The sequence below is a fragment of the Pseudorca crassidens genome, chromosome 15 (assembly GCF_039906515.1).
Source record: "Pseudorca crassidens isolate mPseCra1 chromosome 15, mPseCra1.hap1, whole genome shotgun sequence".
Lineage (NCBI taxonomy): Eukaryota > Metazoa > Chordata > Mammalia > Artiodactyla > Delphinidae > Pseudorca > Pseudorca crassidens.
In genome coordinates, this window is record NC_090310.1 from 8167221 (window position 1) to 8184273 (window position 17053).

The following is a 17053-nucleotide window of genomic DNA, read 5'->3' on the forward strand; positions in this document are numbered from 1 at the left end:
CAGAGGGCTATGTACCAGATGAAGGAACAAGATAAAATCCCAGAAAAACAACTAAATGAAGTGGGGATAGGCAACCTTCCAGAAAAAGAATTCAGAATATTGATAGTGAAGATGATCCAGGACCTCAGAAAAAGAATGGAGGCAAAGATCGAGAAGATGCAAGAAATGTTTAACAAAGAACTAGAAGAATTAAAGAACAAACAAACAGAGATGAACAATACCATAACTGAAATGAAAACTACACTAGACGGAATCAATAGCAGAACAACTGAGGCAGAAGAACGGATAAGTGACCTGGAAGACAGAATGGTGGAATTCACTGCTGTGGAACAGAATAAAGAAAAAAGAATGAAAAGAAATGAAGACAGCCTAAGAGACCTCTAGGACAACATTAAACACAACCAACATTCACATTATAGGGGGTCCCCGAAGGCGAAGAGAGAGAGAAAGGACCAGAGAAAATATATGAAGAGATTATAGTCAAAAACTTCCCTAGCATGGGAAAGGAAAGAGCCACCCAAGTCCAGGAAGCACAGCGAGTCCCATACAGGATAAACCCAAAGAGAAACACGCTGAGACACATAGTAAATCAAACTGGCAAAAAATTAAAGACAAAGAAAAATTATTGAAAGCAGCAAGGGAAAAATGACAAAAAACATACAAGGGAACTCCCATAAGGTTAACAGCTGATTTCTCAGCAGAATCTCTACAAGCCAGAAAGGAGTGGCATGATATACTTAAAGTGATGAAAGGGAAGAACCTACAACCAAGATTACTCTACCCGGCAAGGATCTCTTTCAGATTTGATGGAGAAATCAAAAGCTTTACAAACAAGCAAAGGCTAAGAGAATTCAGCACCACCAAACCAGCTCTACAACAAATGCTAAAGGACCTTCTCTAAGTGGGAAACACAAAAGAAAAGGATCTACAAAAACCCAAAACAATTAAGAAAATGGTCATAGGAACATACATATAGATAATTACCTTAAACGTGAATGGATTAAATGCTCCAACCAAAAGACACAGGCTTCATGAATGGATACAAAAACAAGACCCATATATATGCTGTCTACAAGAGACCCACTTCAGACCTAGGGACACATACAGACTGAAAGTGAGGGGATGGAAAAAGATATTCCATGCAAATAGAAATCAAAAGAAAGCATATCAGATAAAATAGACTTTAAAATAAAGAATGTTACAAGAGACAAGGAAGGATATTACATAATGATCAAGGGATCAATCCAAGAAGAAGATATAACAATTATAAGTATATATGCACCCAACATAGGAGCACCTCAATACATAAGGCAACTGCTAACAGCTATAAAAGAGGAAATCGACAGTAACACAATAATAGTGGGGGACCTTAACACCTCACTTACATCAATGGACAGATCATCCAAAATTTAAATAAATAAGGAAACAGAAGCTTTAAATGACACAATAGACCAGATAGATTTAATTGATATTTATAGGACGTTCCATCCAAAAACAGCAGATTACACTTTCTTCTCAAGTGCACATGGAACATTCTCCAGGATAGATCACATCTTGGGTCACAAATCAAGCCTCAGTAAATTTAAGAAAATTGAAATCATATCAAGCATCTTTTCTGACCACAATGCTATGAGATTAGAAATGAATTACAGGGAAAAAAACGTAAAAACACAAACACATGGAGGCTAAACAGTACGTTACTAAATAACCAAGAGATCACTGAAGAAATCTAAGAGGAAATGAAAAAATACCTAGAGACAAATGACAATGAAAACATGACAATCCAAAACCTATGCGATGCAGCAAAAGCAGTTCTAAGAGGGAAGTTTATAGCTATACAAGCCTACCTCAAGAAACAAGAAAAATCTCAAATAAACAATCTAACCTTACACCTAAAGTAACTAGAGAAAGAAGAACAAACAAAACCCAAAGTTAGCAGAAGGAAAGAAATCATAAAGACCAGAGCAGAAATAAATGAAATAGAAACAAAGAAAGCAATAGCAAAGATCAGTAAAAGTAAAAGCTGGTTCTTTGAGAAGATAAACAAACTTGATTAACCATTAGCCAGACTCATCAAGAAAAAGGGGAGAGGACTCAAATCAATATAATTAGAAATGAAAAAGGAGAAGTTACAACAGACACCGCAGAAATACAAAGCATCCTAAGAGACTACTACAAGCAACTCTATGCCAATAAAATGGACAACCTGAAAGAAATGGACAAATTCTTAGAAAGGTATAACCTTCCAGACTGAACCAAGAAGAAATAGAAAATATGAACAGACCAATCACAAGTAATGAAATTGAAACTGTGATTAAAAATCTTACAACAAAGAAAAGTCCAGGACCAGATGGCTTCACAGGTGAATTCTATCAAACATTTAGAGAACAGCTAACACCCATCCTTCTCAAACTCTTCCAAAGAATTGCAGAGGAAGGAACACTCCCAAACATTCTATGAGGCCACCATCACCCTGATACCAAAACCAGACAAAGATACTACAAAAAAAGAAAATTACAGACCAATATCACGGATGAATATAGATGCAAAAATCCTCAACAAAATACTAGCAAACAGACTCCAACAACACATTAAAAGGATCATACACCATGATCAAGTGGGATGTATCGCAGGGATGCAAGGATTCTTCAATATATGTAAATCAATGTGATACACCATATTAACAAATGGAAGAATAAAAACCATATGATCTGGGGCTTCCCTGGTGGCGCAGTGGTTGAGAGTCCGCCTGCCGATGCAGGGGACACGGGTTCGTGACCCGGTCCGGGAAGATCCCACATGCTGCGGAGCGGCTGGGCCCGTGAGTCATGGCCGCTGAGCCTGCGCGTCCGGAGCCTGTGCTCCACAGCGGGAGAGGCCACAGCAGTGAGAGGCCCGCGTACCGCAAAAAACAAAACACCAAAAAAAAACAAAAAAAAACCCATATGATCATCTCAATAGATGCAGAAAAAGCTTTTTTGACAAAATTCAACACCCATTTATGATAAAAACCCTCCAGAAACTAGGCACAGAGTGAACCTACCTCAACATAATAAAGGCCATATGTGACAAACCCACAGCAAACATCATTCTCAATGGTGAAAAACTGAAAGCATTTCCTCTAAGATAAGGAACAAGACAAGGATGTCCACTCTCACCACTATTATTCAACATAGTTTTGGAAGTCCTAGCCATGGCAATCAGAGAAGTAAAAGAAATAAAAGAATACAAATTGGAAAAGAAGTATAACTGTTATTGTTTGCAGATGACATGATACTATAAATAGAGAAGCCTTAAAATGCCATCAGAAAACTACTAGAGCTGTCCCCAGGAAGATCCCCCAGGGTCCTGCTCAGTTTCATTTCTTCAGGGTGTTGTTTGTTTAGGAAAAGGGAAAAATTAAATGTCAGTGAGAAGGGAGAGACACTCACCCGTTAAAAATAAAAGAAAAAAACTTGATTGGGGGAGGATCTAAGTAATGCCCTTGTGAATGTTACCAAACCAGGATCATTTTGCCCAACGTGCAGCAAGCCAAAACGCTGAGATGTCAGGGTTTGCAGAAAAGAGAGGGTTTATTCACAAGGCAGCCAAGCAAGGAGACACAACAAGTCTCAGATTCACCTCCTGGAAGGCAAGGGACGCCAGGTGTTTATGGAATAAAGAAGCAAGGCAGTCTGAGGCGTGGGGGCAGTGAGGATGGGTAATTGGAAAAAGTTGCGGTGACTGTCATTCTGCACAGGAGTAACTAAGCTACAGGCCTCTGCACATGCAAAAATGGAGGTGCTTAGCATGATCTGAGGGTTACCCTTTGAGTCAAAAGGCCACCAAGTGGACACGTGGGCAGGCCCAGTTGGAGGGTCAGTGGTCCTATCCAATCTTAACCAGATCAGCTCAAACTAGACACATCTGACTCCAAGCTCCTAGAAAACAACTGGGACAAACACTGTTTAGGCTACATGCTGCTTGGAGAACATGCAAGTTTCAAAATGAATGACCTTGATTAGTGACGGCAGGTGAAATGGGTTTGACTGATAATTGCCCAGTTTTACCACCACCCCCCCATCTTTACATCATTCCTCCATCTCCAGGGAAGAGGGGGCGATGACTGAATGTAATTCCTGCCGAGAAGAGGCATAGGGCTAACACAGCACTGTATTCAATGAACCAACTATACTCCAATTAAAAACAACAAAAGCATAGGGCTAACCAAAGCTTCAGGAATGCAACTGTTTAGTGCTCACTTGAAAACATTCTCTTGTTCCCACTTTCAAGTTGATCCCAAGAAACAGATACCACCTACGTGCCAGCAGTCATAGGCCCAAGACTGATCACTGAAACGGCGGACAAATACGTACCCTGAGGGGGCACACACTGTTAAAATGCAGGCTTATTTTAGGGATTTTATCTAGGACAAGGTCAAGCCAGGGATCAGTATCTTACCTTTTTACATATTGGAGAGTCCCAATCATTATCAGTTTGGCTGAAACACTTAAATATGGAAGGAACACAGGCTGGGGAAAAATAAGTATGTTTTCTGTCCTCACCTAATATAACCTTGACCGGGGTAGACTATAGTCTTTTTTTTTTTTTACATCTGAGGTCCCAAGGACCAAATTTCACCTTAGACAAGGAAAAACATGACAGGAAATTCTGTTGATTAGCCTAATCTGATATGTTACAGTGAGGTTAGGGACAGTCAAAAAATTAATGACAGGTACTTCCCTGGTAGTCCAGTGGTTAAGACTTCATGCTTCCCATGCAGGGGGCTCAGTTTCAATCCCTGGCTGGGAAAGTAAGATCCCACGTGCCTCGTGGTGCGGCCAAAACAAATAATTAAAAAAATAAAAATTAATGACAGGCAGGATCAAGGGGTCAGCATGATCAAATACAGAAAAAGGTTTTGGATGAAATATCCAACAGCTAGAGAGAGTACCTGCTTTTGCCCAAGTATGAGAAGTCCTAATCATTGAATTGTCCTTGCAAGCCTTAATTTCTTTCTTCTGGCTTCTTTCTGAAAAGCCGCTTAAAATCTGTTAGGGTTCACTTGCCCACTGGGAGAAGTCAGTGTACAGGGTCTGGAGCCAGCCAAGGCTTGGACGATCTCGGTCGACAGTTCTCCTCTGCAGTATGGTTTCCATTTCCCATCACGTTCCACACAAGGTCCAGTCTAAGGAGAATGAAGCTGGTCTTCCGGATGTTTACTCTTGCAAGATTTCAGTCTAGAGTGTCATCTCCTCCTCCTCTAAGAGCTTCCTAACATGGTTTTGCCACGAATCCAAAGTTGGGGATCGAAATGCAGCAGAACCCAGCTATTCCCCGGAATCCCCACAATTGCCTCCTGATAGTGGAAACTGCAACCCTGGCTAGAGCTTCCCTTCTGTCAGGGAGCAAGTCTCTCTGTCCTTATGAGAGTTCAAAACCCAAGTATTTAACAGAGGGCAGAGAACTATGCCTTTTTCTTGGACACCTTATAGCTTCATTCAGTCATAAAGTTCAAAAGCAAAACTGTATTCTGGTCTCAGGTGTCCTTTGTTTTACTGGCAATCAGAACGATACCATCCACATACTGGAACAGGGCTCCCTCGTTTTAGTTGAAGGGCCTTCAAATATTTCGCCAGGATTTCTACAAACATCATGGGGTTTTTTTTTGTTTTGTTTTGTTTTGCTGTACGCGGGCCTCTCACTGTTGTGGCCTCTCCCGCTGCGGAGCACAGGCTCCGGACGCGCAGGCTCAGCGGCCATGACTCACGGGCCCAGCCGCTCCGCAGCATGTGGGATCTTCCGGGACCGGGGCACAAACCCGTGTCCCCTGCATCGGCAGGCGGACTCTCAACCACTGCGCCACCAGGGTAGCCCCATGGGGGAATTTTTAAGGCCCTGAGGACTTCCCGTCCAGCAATACTGTTGTTTTACCCTTGTATCTACATCTTCCCATTAAAAGCAAACCATTCTTGGGGTTCAAATCTCAAGGGTATGCAAAACAAACCCCCAAACCTCCTACAAATCAGTTCAGTAAACCAACAAAAATCTCTGGTGAGCAGTAGTGACGAGAGTGTATGGATTAGGGACTATTGGATGAGTATCTTCCACAATTCGATTAATTGCTTTTAAGTAATGCACAAACCAATATTCATCTCTACCTGGTTCTAGACTGGTAAAACTGGAGTATAAGGTGACTCGCAGGGACGCATTAAATCATATTCGAGGAAGGCTGTTAGCAGGGGATGAATTCCATGCTTTGCCTGCTCCTTTACTGGGTACTGCATGAAGTTTGGAATTTTTGCCCCAGGGCAGAGCCTCAGCTGTACGGGTGGAGCTGTATTTGCTTTTCCCAGCCTCCCATCTGCCCATACCTCCGGACTCACCTTCTGCAGTACCTCTTCCAGAATGGCTACCGGCTGTTCCCTTTGAGGTCGGAGCAATAGAGCCTGCGATGTACAAGCCTGCTCTGGTGGAACTGTGGTGTCCACTCCTCCAGGTGCAAAGCTAACCTTGGCATTTAGTTAGTAAATCTCATCCCGGAAGGGGACTGGGGCATTCAGGCTTGTCCAGAAAGCTATGCTTCCGATGGGCCCTCCTCCACCTGAGAGTCTAGCAGCTGGAGAAAAGGCTTTTTCAAGGTTTCTCCGGACACCCCAGTTGCTAACATAAGACTCAGAACAAAATTTAGTAAGTCTTACATTTTAAACCAAGTAAGTGGCCCCCTGCCATAATCACCCAGGGCTCCATATGGGAGATACTGAGACAGTCGGGATTTAAAGGAGCCTCTGGCCCTGTCTTTTGTGGTCACTGTCTTTCGCAGTTAACTCTGGCATCTGATGTGCCACCTGTTTACCTTCTTCAAGAGTCTTACTTAGGATGTCCCTGCTGTTTGCAATATGCACACTGTCGGGATCCCACTATCGATGTCCTGCTACCTCTGGCCGGGTCCCTCGGGGGGGGTCCTCCATTTGGTCCAGCTCTTCCCTCTGCTAAGGCAGCCGCCAGCAGAGCAGTCCGCTGTTTCATTCTCCAGTGTTCCCTTTTCTCCTGAGCCTGCTCCCTGCCATTAGAAACTTTAAAGGCAATTTCAACAAGTTGAGACAAAGACATCCCTAAAGTCCCTCCCACTTCTGCAGTTTCTTCTGTATGCTGGGAGCACTCTGATCAATGAGTCACATGAACCATCCTTAGATTCTCTGAAGCCTCAGGGTCTCTATCTGTATATTGCCTACAAGCTTTAAAGACCCTTTCCAGAAATTCTGAAGGATCCTCATTCAGTTTCTGTCTTACCTCCTGTACTTCAATGAGGCTTCACCGTCTCGGCGCCCTTCTTCGTAAGCCTGCAGGAATGCAGTCTCCATGATGCTTAAGTTTTAGCCCATCTCCAGCATTCGCAGTCCAGTTAGGATCCACTGCTGGTACAGCTCCGCTTGCAGCAGCCCATAGGGGGCTGCCAGGGCTTTCTGTACGAAACTGTTCTCCCTCCTCAGCACCACTTAACATTCTTCTGAAGTGAGGAGGGTATTTATTCAATGTTGAACACCTGCCCAAGTTGGGCTGTGGGTTGCAAAAAAATACCGATGAGGGCTTCCCAGGTGGCGCAGTGGTTGAGAGTCTGCCTGCCGATGCAGGGGACATGGGTTCATGCCCGGTCTGGGAAGATCCCACATGCCGCGGAGCGGCTGGGCCCGTGAGCCATGGCCGCTGAGCCTGTGCGTCCGAAGCCTGTGCTCCGCAAAGGGAGAGGCCACAGCAGTGAGAGCCCCGCGTACCAAAAAAAAAAAAAAAAAACAATGAAAGAAGAGTTTCCATTCTCTTTGGGTCAACTCCAGAAGGTGGCACACTACCTTTCCAAGGAAATAAATCCGAAGTTGCAAAGGGAAGATGGACCCAGATCCACCCCCTCAGCTGCCCAGTCTCAGTGTCCACACCCCACCGGGGACCCACCTGAATGGATACTGCCCTGCCTGAGAATGGGTAGCTCCCTGGCCAAATCCAGTGCCCTGGAGGTTATGAGCGGGGAGACCATGCCTACTTCTCCATCCTCAGAGACTGGGAGGGCGCCCTCCACCCCAAGCCGGAGGCTGTGGCTCAGGCACCAGCAGCGAAGGAGCAGGGGCGCCATCATACGGGGGCGGGGGAAGAGCAGTCGGGGTGCACAGCTGAGCCCACAGCAAGTCCGCCTCCTCCTAATCAAGCAAACCAGGTTTCTTTGCCTTCCCTTCCTGTTGGGCCTTCATCTTCTCTGCACGTGCTTTATTCTGACACAATAACGTAAAAGACTGTACATAAGGTACTTCATCCCATTTTTCTTCCCATTTACAAAATAAATCTAGTTGCAAACTTGTACTGTAACCTAAGGATCCATTTTTAGGCCATTATGCTCCAGAGTCTAAAGGATATCGTGGAACAAACAAACCAGACCAAAAACAAGACCGAACCCAGCGCCTTGGGCCTCCAACCCAGGTATGGAGCACCTGAGCAGCTGGAACCTTTTCTATTTTCTACCAAAATCCTGCCAGGTGGGCCTCCACCCTCTCCCCCCCTCTCCCCCCCCAATCCGGACGGGAATGCCAAACAACCTAGGCACAGGTGTGTTACTCACCCAAAAGACGTCTTCCAAACCCAAAACCGTTTCTTTGCTGCAAAACAAAACTAGGCGCCAAAGGCCCGCAGCGTCTCACTGAGGAAACCCGGGGCACAGTCCCCGGAACAGAAGGACGACGCAGCTGCTTGGACTCAAAATACCAGCAAGGGGCCGACCAGCCACGGGCGAAAGGTCCGTCTGGACTCACCCCCGGCCGGCTCACCATCTTTGTCCCCGAACCTTCTGCGTGACGTGCAGCAGGCCGAATCGCTGAGACGCCGAGGTTTGCAGCAGAGAGGGTTTAGTTCACAAGGCAGCCACGCGGGGAGACAGAAGAGAAAGGCTCAGACCCGCCTCCCGGAAGGCAAGATGCTCGGGGTATATTATGGGATGACCAATAAAGCAGCAGGGTGGTCCGAGGCGTGGGGAGCGTGGGGATAGGTGATTGGGAAAAGGCGTGGCCATCGTCATCCTGAGCAGGTGTGGCTCAGCTACAGGCCTCTGCACCTTCAAAACTGGAGGGTGGGAATTCCCTGGCGGACCAGCGGTTAGGACTCTGCGCTGCCACTGCAGGGGGCACGGGTTCCATCCCTGGTCAGAGAACTAAGATCCTGCAAGCGGCGTGGCGTGGCCAAAGGAAGAAACAAGAGGCGCTTAGCACGATCTGAGGGTGGCTCTCTGACGTCCAAAGGCCACCCATGTGGAGGGTCAGTGGTCCTATCCAGTCTTAACCAGCTCAGCTCAAACTAGACACAGCTGACTCCAAGCTCCTGGAAGACAACTCGGGGAAACATCTTATTGTGTAGGCTCCGTGCTGCTTGGAGGACTGCAAGTCTTAAATGACCTTGATTAGTGAAGGCAGGTGAAATGGGTTTGACCAATAATCACCCAGCAAGGAAGTGTTAGAGCCGCCACATGAACCCAGGCAGTATGACTGCAGAGTCCATCCTGCCGGTCCCAGCCCCACAGGGCTGTGCCGCTTCAGGGAGAGGCATGCGGAGCCCAAACCTGGCAGGGAGGGTGCCAGGCATAAGGCCGTTCCTTTAGTGAGACCCCTGTGTGTTGTGTGTGTGTGTTCGCATAATGTGTGTCATAATATCTAGTAGTTTTAAATACAGTCGCTCCTCATGGCCCACCGGTTCTATTTCTGTGAATTGGCCTACTCACTCAGTGTTATTCATAACCCCAAAATCGATACTCCTGGTGCTTTTGCTGCCTTTTGCATGCGCAAAGTAGCAACATTTTGAGTTGCCCGATGCACGTGTTCCCGGCTGAGGCCAACAAGGCGACACTCGGCCTTCTTGTTTTAGCTCAAACCTACTTCATCGCAGGCCTTTCTTTGCATTTTTCTGCTTTTTCTTGATGATTTTGCCATTTAAACAAAATGGCCCCCAGGCACCGTGCCGAAGCTCCAGCTAGTGTTTCTAAGCACAAGGAGGGTGGGGTGTGTCTTAGAGCACCTTCGCTCAGGCCTGAGTCATGACGCTCTGAGTTCAACACTAGTGAATCAGTAATGTATACTAATGAAAGTGTCTTGAAACAAAAAACACACACAAAACAAGGCTGTATGTTGATTGGTGGATGTGGCCCGAGGCTCACAGAAACCTCGCCCTGTGTTTCCCCAGGCAGGAATGGTTGGTTCAGTGTCTGCTAATCCAGTGTCTGCGGCCACTTTATGGAATCTAACTACCATGAATGAGAGTTAACTGTGCGTGTGTTTGGAGAATGAGTGGACGTGGGTGTGCAGCCTTGCAGTGACAGGGACAGATGTTCCCTAAAGCAAGGAATTGTACTTTAGAGCCACAGTCCCTGGGGCTATCAATCCTTTATCTCACCCAACCAGGCAGCTGGACTGACCAGTCCCAGGTGAATGTGGGATCACGGGGGTGGGGGGGTGGCACAGGAACCCAGCACTCCCCTCCTCTCCTGAGGTCTTATACTACCCTCGTAGAGTCACTCTCCCACTTTCTAAAAGGCATTTTTTCGTGTCCTCCCTCCCCAGGCCTCTCCCTTTCCCCGCCCCTTGCGGTAACTGTTTCACAGAAGCACTTCATCCCGGGTCTCCTGGCCCCTTCCCGGCAGCTCCCATTGAGAAGCAACAGAACAGGAGCCCTTGTCCCCGTGCCCTCCTGCCACTGTCACCCCACTCACCTCCTCCCCTTCTCGGCTAAACTCCCCCAGGGTTCTCTGCGTTTGCTTCCACCTCTTCGCTCTCATCCTGCGAGCTTTCCTCCCCGTGACCCCACTGAAATCCCTCTAGTTTTGCCCAATCCAGCCCCTCGGTGGCATTCTATTCAGTTTCCCGCTCTCCTGTTAGCATTCCTGCCGGCACTGCCTCCTGGCTCGCTTTCCGCCTTTCCCTTGCTTCGCTGCCGCTCAGACACTGAATATTGGGGTGACCCAGAGCACAGTCTTCTATTGTCAATACTCAGGCCCCAGGAGATCATCTCTAATAGGTGGCTTTAAACGCTAGCTTCACTGATGTCGTCTGAGGTTCTGGCTTCAACTTCCTTTTGGAGCCCAGACTCGTGTCCACCCACCCACCCGATGTCTCCCCTTGGATATCTAATGAGTGCCGTGAGCTCAGCATAAGAAAACCTTGATTTCACCCCCTAAGCACGTTCCTCCTCCATCTTCCCACCTTGGTGAGTTGCACCACTTTCCACCCAGTTGCTTGGGCCCCTAACCTAGGAGTCAGGGTCATCGCTGCTTCCTGTTTTGCTCCCGGCTTCCCCACGTCCATCCATCCGCTGGGCCTGCTCACTCTCATGGTCTCTGCCTTGTTCACCCGAGTCCACACCACCAGCGTCTCTAGCTTGGATGGATGCTGTAGCCTCTTTCTACTTTACTCCCTCTTTGGGGGAAACCAACTCCCCCCAAAACCAAGTTCTTCTGCCGAGTCTATGATTAACCTCTCTACCCAAAACTTTATATCCTTTCTGTCCTGCTCCTGTCCCCCTCAAGATTGAGGAGAATCAAAGAAAAGAGGGGGGTTGAAGTCAATCAGGACCCTACGGGGCCCTCCTGGATACAAAAGCCTTTCCGTGTCTCCTGTTTCTTGTTTGTAGAAAAAGGCTTTAGTCTCCTAGACTTTCCCTGAGTTCCAAAGAGCAGATTCAAGCAGTTACTAATTAGGGAAGTGAGGGAACACAGAAACACAGGAAAGAGCAGGCCCCAAAAGTCCTAAAGAAAACAGCAGGGTCCGAGCGGGAATTGAAAGTCGTAACCAGTCACATAGGCTCTACAGAAATAATAAAACACCTCAAGCATTACTTTTGCTCTCTCTTAGAAAGAAATTAAGGGATCAAAAGACCATGATTTACTAGTTTGCTTTGCGGGAACAGACAGGTTGATCACCAGTGACACATGGGGTCACAAGACGTATGAGGGCCGGGAGGTTGCAACTAAGGTCTTATCAGGAAGCTGAAATCACAAAGACCCTCTTTACCTTTTTTTTTTTTTTTCACCTTTAAAAACCTTGCGCCCCAGCCAGCCAGCAAGATGGATCTGAGACAAGCCTAGGTCTCTCATCTGCTAAGGTTGGCACCTCCTGGACTAACTAACCTTTCTCTGCTCCAAACTCTGACGTTTCGGTTTGTTTGGGCCTCACTGCGTGTCGGGCACAACAACTTGAATTTGACAACACCCCACTCCCCAACTTTGTTCTCCACAAAGCAGCCAGGGTGATCTTTTAAAAAAGCAGAAACCAGGAACTTCCCTGGCAGTCTAGTGGTTAAGACTTCCAATGCAGGGGACACGGGTTCGATCCCTGGTCGGGGAACTAAGATCCCACATGCCTTGTGGCGTGGCCAAAAAAGAAAAAAAAAAAAGCAAACCAGATCTTGCCATCCCTCTGACTTAAGTCCGCAAGGGCTTCCCTCACACTTACAATAGGAGCTGAAGGCCTTCAATCCAGCCCCTGCCTGCTTCCCTCTCGTGCCGGATCCCCTCCCTCCCTCTTGCTCCCGATGGCCCCACCCCAGGAAGCAGTTCCTGCCTCAGGAACACTGGCTCTGCCTCTTCCTTCCTCCCCCGTGGGGCTCAGCTTTCCACCCACCCTGTTTCATTTCTTCCACGGCCCCATCACTCATTCCCCCGCCCGGGCCCCATCATACTAGCAGCCCGCACGCCCCCAGACTCAGCTGAGCTCGTGACAGTGAGGACCTGCTAGTCCCGCTCCTTGCTGACCCTTAGCGCCAACATAGTGCTTGGGACGTAATAGGTGCTCAGTACATGTCACTGAGCAAATCTCAGTGACTGAGAGCAAGCCGGTAAGTCGTTCACACCTGAAAAACTGCTCCTACGGCAGGAAGGACCTATGAGTAGACACAGTTAGTCACCTTCTCTGCCTTGATGCCCGCAGTGCAGCAGCAGGGGAGGAGCCTACCTAAAAAATCCAGACCCCAGGGACCTCCCTGGTGGTCCAGTGGGTAAGACTCCTGTGCTCCCAATGCAGGGGGCTGGGGTTAGGTCCCTGGATGGGGAACTACATCCCACATGCCACAGCTAAAGATCCCACGTGCTGCAACGAAGATCTTGTATGGTGCAACTCAAGACCCGGGGCAGCCAAATAAATAAATATTTTTTAAAAATCCAGACCCCAGACACACCCCCGAGACTGATTCATTACAGTTCAGGCCCTAATTAGGCATTTTAAGCAGGTACCTCAGGGGATTCCACTATGGCTCCCCTCCCCCTCCATACCTTGTGAAACACTGGTTTGGAGCATACAAAGTACCACCACTATTTTTAATTCTCTGTTTTCAACATTTATCTTTTGGGGGAAAAAATAAATTGTGTTAGAGGAGTGACGTTCTATTGACTTTAGGAAATAGGAATGTAGCTAAACCTGGTTTCCAGGCTGCGTGGAAGCAGAGCTGTGTGGGAACCATTTCTTTTGGCATCACTGGAAATAGGTATGTTTTCTTCTCCTCCCCTTTTGGAAGTTTATGTTTACTGTTTGGCATACTTGACTAAAGTGAGCTACAATAACTATAAACCTAGTTCAGTAAGGAGAACACTCTTAGAAATTAACCTGGGGCGAGTCCTCAGGCAGTTTTCTTATTCCCTAGAATGTAGTAAACGTTTATTGAGCAGAACTAAGGGCTAAATGCAAAGGGTTCCTAAGTGCACTTTGCTAGGCAACACAGTCCTCACCTTCAAGGCGCTCCAGACCCGGTCAGGGACACAGACGAGAGAAGATCAGTGGCGTGTTGCACAGGGTGCTGCGTGGGCATGGGACCCAGGACTTCTGGACAAGGGGAGGGTAGCTCAGTAACGCAGACCTGGGATGACAACGGCCTGAGTTAGAATACAGACCAGGTGGCGCAGTGGTTAAGAATCCGCCTGCCAATGTAGGGGACGTGAGTTCGAGCCCTGGTCCGGGATGATCCCACATGCTGCGGAGCAACTAAGCCCGTGCGCCACACCTACTGAGCCTGCGCTCTAGAGCCTGTGAGCCACAACTACTGAGCCCACGTGCCACAACTACTGAAGCCCGTGCGCATAGAACCCGTGCTCCGCAGCAAGAGAAGCCACTGCAATGAGAAGCCCGCACACCGCAATGAAGAATAGCCCCCGCTGGCTGCAACTAGAGGAAGCCCGCGCTCAGCAACGGAGACCCAACACTGCCAAAAATAAGTAAATAAATTTATTTTTTTTAAAAAAAGAATAGGGCTTCCCTGGTGGCGCAGTGGTTGAGCGTCCGCCTGCCGATGCAGGGGACACGGGTTCGTGCCCTGGTCCGGGAAGATCCCACATGCCGCCGAGCAGCTGGGCCCGTGAGCCATGGCCGCTGAGCCTGCGCGTCCGGAGCCTGTGCTCCGCAATGGGAGAGGCCACAACAGTGAGAGGCCCGCGTACTGCAAAAAAAAAAAAAAAAAAAAAAATAAGAATAGAGACGGGGGTGGGGGGAACGGGGGGAGGAAGAAGTGTGTGGAGGAGGGGGATGCAGGGGCAGGAGGGGGACACAGGGGTGGGAGGGGGTATTTCAGAGACATGTAGGTGGGAGAATTCACAGGACTTGATGGGGAGGAGGGGAGTCAGGAGTGACACCAGATCTACAGAGTCACCAGTTGGGCGGGTGGTGGAACTGCCCTGGGACAGGTGACCAGGAGGTGGGCCAGGTGTGTGAGGGAAAGATGAGGAATTCAGCTGAGGGCCTGGTGAAGCTGGCGGGCCTTGGGACATGCCCTGCCAGGCTGGGAAGAGACTGGGGTTGCAGGTGATGATCTGGGAGCCCTCAGGCAAAACGGGAGTGGGTGAGACCACTCAGATAGAAACGTGGAGAGAGGGACCCAGGCAGGGCCCTGAGAAACAGCCGTATCTAGTGGACAGATGGCAGAGGAGAGGCCTGCACCGGGGAATGTCCGGTGGCCTCACCAGAGAAGGAAGGAGTGTCTCCAGATGGAAGGAGGGGGACCCGGTGACAGACAGGGCAGTGGCCCAGACATCTGGACTTAGCAGCACAAAGGGCAGCAGACTGCAGATGGCTGAGGAGGAAACAAAGGAAGTGATGACAGCTCTCTGAGAAGTGGGGAGAGATGTCAGTAGGAGAAGCCGAAAGGAGGCTGAGAGGGAGAAAAATAGGTGTCAGAGTTAGGGGAGTGATGGGGGACTGAGTGAGGAAGAAGCGTCAGAAAGTGGGATATTTGAATTTAAGCGTTCATGCTGGGAATTCCCCGGCGGTCCAGTGATTAGGACTCAGAGTTTTCACTGCCAGGGACTGGGTTCGATCCCTGGTTGGGGGAGTTCACAGAAGGTGATGATAATAAGGGCTAGGCCATAGGAGCGGATGGTCAAGGGGACAGAACTGCCGTGTCAGGGGACTGGATACATTGTCCATACCAGGTGTGAGGCCATCCTAGGGGAGAGAGGAAAACAGCAAGGACCATGGCATTCACTGAACGAGGGGGCACGCGTGGATGAGGCAACTAGAAGGTGGCTGACCCCTGGGATATGCCTCCCAGAGTTGGTCTTTTTCAAATGTGGGGCAGCCGAGGCCTCGGGAGAGGAAGCGACTTGCCGAGAATGACAGCACAAACTGGAGCCCAGACATCCCGGCTGAGTGGCTGGTACCGTGGACCTGTACCTGAACCTCCTCGCCTCTGTGTAGCCCCAACTCAACTGCCTGGGCGCCTGAGGGGGGTCTGCAACTACTGTATTGTGATCATTAAATCTCTCTCCTTTCAACACAGTCACCACCCTTAATCTTCCAAGGTGGGGAAAGCCATTTTCTGGGTTTGGTTAGGAAACGAGCTCTGAAAAGCCCTGGTAACTGTGACTTACCTTCTGCTTCTGCCCAGACATGCTGTGCTCGGGGGGTGGGGGGTGGGGGTGGGGGGTGGGCGTGGCTAACTGGCTTAAAAGGTTTCTAAAGGATGTGCAGTCAGGGTTCAAGGGTGAGAACGGAAGCGAATGACTCTGCTGCTGAAAGAATGTTCATCTGTGAGGCAACTACTGACGTTTACGAAGTGTTTTCTTCCTGTTTTCCAGTCCACTTTTCCAGCTGCTTGAGGTGTGGAAGCCACACTATATGCTCTTTGAGGACTTTGCTCCCTGAAATCCCGTGATCTCTTTCCTGCAGCCATGGGAGCGGGCGGTAATCAGACCCTGGGCTTTTCCTCCGCCCTTTATTAGGGCAGTAACCAGGGGGAAACTGGCTTAGTCTGCTCTTAAGTGTCCTCCTGGATTAAAAGGTATCGTCCTGGCTCTCAGCACTGGCCCCTAAAATGCGTCTTGCAGTATAAATGGATTTGCCCTGGCATCTGCTAACGTTTACTCTTCCAATTGTCAGAAAAGTTGGACTGGTTGACACGAGCGGAATTTTTCTCTCTTTTTCTTCCGTTTGGATAAATGTGTCACGGTCCAATGTTGTGACAGATGGAAAAATCCTATGTAGGGCACGCAGGAAGTACTCTGAGGGCCCGTGTGGCACGGTGGGTTGATAGGAACCCATCTCTTCTCTTAGTGAATTATTCACGTGTACTTCCCTAAAAGACCGTTCCTGTTTGAAGGTCTCGGTCGTAAAACCGGAGAGTTCACCATTCCCGGGGAGAGGTTCCCTGCAGTCTCGGACGGAAGGAGCCAGAGGCACCGCAGAAACACTTTCTCCTCCAGTGCTCTGCCCACTGGGAACAGCTCTCGGCGCGCCAAGCATGCTGCACCCGGGTTAGGACCCGGCAGGTCTCGCTGGGACTTTGGGTGAGGGTGCAGTCTGGGCGACCAGCTCCGGGGCGCGCTCTGCCTGGTGCCACCGTCCGCCTGGCAAACTCGGGCGTGGCCACCCACATCTCCCCGAACAGAGCCTCCCTTACACCCTTTCTCCCCACGCCCCCCCCCGCTCCCCCCACCCCCGCACACCCTGCAGTCTGATAACGGGATCCCACCCCACCACCGGCTCAGTGACCGGTCCCGGACGTTCTCCGGGGCTCACCCTGGAACCCCGTGCTCCCACTCGGCGCTCAGACCCCCACACCTCGGGCC

General features: G+C 49.1%; 1 long non-coding RNA gene across 1 annotated transcript in view; it reads right to left on the bottom strand.

The window, feature by feature from the left end:
* The window catches only part of LOC137206771 (uncharacterized), a 94178-nt gene that overhangs the window by 11799 nt on the left and 65326 nt on the right, over positions 1 to 17053 (bottom strand). The window contains exons 2-3 of the long non-coding RNA XR_010934826.1: positions 6366 to 7601; positions 4719 to 5167 (exon numbers count right to left, since the gene is read on the bottom strand). This is a non-coding gene — a long non-coding RNA (uncharacterized lncRNA). The remainder of the gene's footprint in view (positions 1 to 4718; positions 5168 to 6365; positions 7602 to 17053) is intronic.